This window comes from Bactrocera oleae, unplaced genomic scaffold (genome assembly GCF_042242935.1).
Source record: "Bactrocera oleae isolate idBacOlea1 unplaced genomic scaffold, idBacOlea1 ctg00000009.1, whole genome shotgun sequence".
Classification (NCBI taxonomy): Eukaryota; Metazoa; Arthropoda; class Insecta; order Diptera; family Tephritidae; genus Bactrocera; species Bactrocera oleae.
Window position 1 is genome coordinate 315,001 of NW_027212752.1, and position 2,500 is coordinate 317,500.

The 2,500-nt window shown below is 28.2% G+C and overlaps 1 non-coding gene and 1 pseudogene across 1 annotated transcript; both read left to right on the forward strand.

Moving 5' to 3' along the window:
* Window positions 1–506: 506 nt before the first annotated feature.
* Window positions 507–685, forward strand: LOC138858427 (5.8S ribosomal RNA). Its single transcript, XR_011397562.1, has one exon. It is a non-coding gene; the product is annotated as a 5.8S ribosomal RNA (ribosomal RNA).
* Window positions 686–1,187: 502 nt separating this feature from the next.
* LOC138858454 (large subunit ribosomal RNA) overlaps window positions 1,188–2,500 on the forward strand; it is a 4,592-nt pseudogene continuing 3,279 nt past the window's right edge.

The following is a 2,500-nucleotide window of genomic DNA, read 5'->3' on the forward strand; positions in this document are numbered from 1 at the left end:
AATGTTTTGAATGTTTTTCTGTTTTTTTTTTTTTTTTTTAACTCCTTGTAATGCATTATGACAATATATATTATATTGTGAACTTCGCATACATTGTATTTGAACGCAATAAAAAAACCTTTAAACATATAGCTGTACTTATTATTTATATAGAAAATAATATTTAATTGTGATATTTATATAAAATATTATAAATGATAAGTTAACTTGTTCACATTAACGTGTGTAATACCTTTTTTTTATGGTATTTTCTATTTGTGATTAAAAACATGTTGAAAAATTTAAAAAAAGAAAACGCACAAATAGAGAAGAAAATAATATATAAAAGGTATTACTGTTTTTGTTGACCTAAGACATGCGCAGCTGCAAATGTTTGGGTTTAAAATTACAATTTATTGAAAGATGTTTTAAACTTATGTATTAAAAATTTATTATTGATTAATTATTAATACTTTCAATAAATTAAAATTCTTTGACTTTGAATTAAAAAAATACAAAAAAATTATCACTCTAAGCGGTGGATCACTCGGCTCATGGGTCGATGAAGAACGCAGCAAACTGTGCGTCATCGTGTGAACTGCAGGACACATGAACATCGACATTTTGAACGCATATTGCGGTCCATGCTGTTATGTACTTTAATTAATTTTAAAGTGCTGCTTGGACTACATATGGTTGAGGGTTGTAAGACTATGCTAAATTAGTTGCTTATTCTTTTAGTCAATTAATAGAATTTAAGCATATGGCATATTATTGGATTGTATTTTTCAATCCATAATATTAATAGCATAAAAAGAAATATAGAAAATATATTCTTGAATACCTCATATTTGAACGAAAATTTATGATAAATGAGAATCTTAGTATTCCCATAAAAGAAAAAATTTTCAACATTATTTAAATTATATTAAATAATACATAAGAGGAATGTCTAGCATAAAATAAATTTTTATTCTAGAATTAATTCACTCTATTGTATTGAGAAAAATTTATAATAAAAAAAAATATATGATATGTGGAGGAATAATGTTGTTAATTTTATTAATTATTATATTATGAATTTTAAAAAGGGATGAAAAGATTGAATAATATTGAGTAATCAAGATATAAAAATATATTTCTTTAAAATAGCAAATAGCAAAAAAATTAAATAAAAATAAACAAATCAATCTAAAATATATTTTATACAACCTCAACTCATATGGGACTACCCCCTGAATTTAAGCATATTAATGAGGGGAGGAAAAGAAACTAACAAGGATTTTCTTAGTAGCGGCGAGCGAAAAGAAAATAGTTCAGCACTAAGTCACTTTGTCTATATGGCAAATGTGAGATGCAGTGTATGGAATATCTTAATATCTAGTATGAGAAATTAACGATTTAAGTCCTTCTTAAATGAGGCCATTTACCCATAGAGGGTGCCAGGCCCGTATAACGTTAATGATTACTAGAAAGATATTTCCAAAGAGTCGTGTTGCTTGATAGTGCAGCACTAAGTGGGTGGTAAACTCCATCTAAAACTAAATATAACCATGAGACCGATAGTAAACAAGTACCGTGAGGGAAAGTTGAAAAGAACTCTGAATAGAGAGTTAAATAGTACGTGAAACTGCTTAGAGGTTAAGCCCGATGAACCTGAATATCCATTATGAAAAATTCATCATTATAACTGTAGTATTTAATTTTAAATATTATAGTAATAGTGTGCATTTTTTTCATATAAGGACATTGTAATCTATTAACATAATAAAATATTTATCAAAAGATCATTGGTTTTTAAGTTTATTCAAATTAATTTGCTTTTAGCTTATTAACATAGAATAATTACTGATGATTTGATAAAGTGTTGATAGATTTTATTATATATAATGCTAAAATTCTTTTGAATTTTACAATAATATTATTATCATTGATTTTAATATTAATTGTATGCATTTATATGATTAACAATGCGAAAGATTCAGGATACCTTCGGGACCCGTCTTGAAACACGGACCAAGGAGTCTAACATATGTGCAAGTCATTGGGTTATATTAAACCTAATGGCGAAATTAACTTAACTGTATTAATAATGGGATTAATTTTTAATGTATTACATTATTAATTCAATCCCGGGGCGTTCCATATAGTTATGTATAATGATAATTTATTATTATTTATACCTCTAACTGGAGCGTACCTTGAGCATATATGCTGTGACCCGAAAGATGGTGAACTATACTTGATCAGGTTGAAGTCAGGGGAAACCCTGATGGAAGACCGAAACAGTTCTGACGTGCAAATCGATTGTCAGAATTGAGTATAGGGGCGAAAGACCAATCGAACCATCTAGTAGCTGGTTCCCTCCGAAGTTTCCCTCAGGATAGCTGGTGCATTTAAAAATTATGTAAAATAATCTTATCTGGTAAAGCGAATGATTAGAGGCCTTAGGGTCGAAACGACCTTAACCTATTCTCAAACTTTAAATGGGTAAGAACCTCACCTTTCTTGATATGAAGGT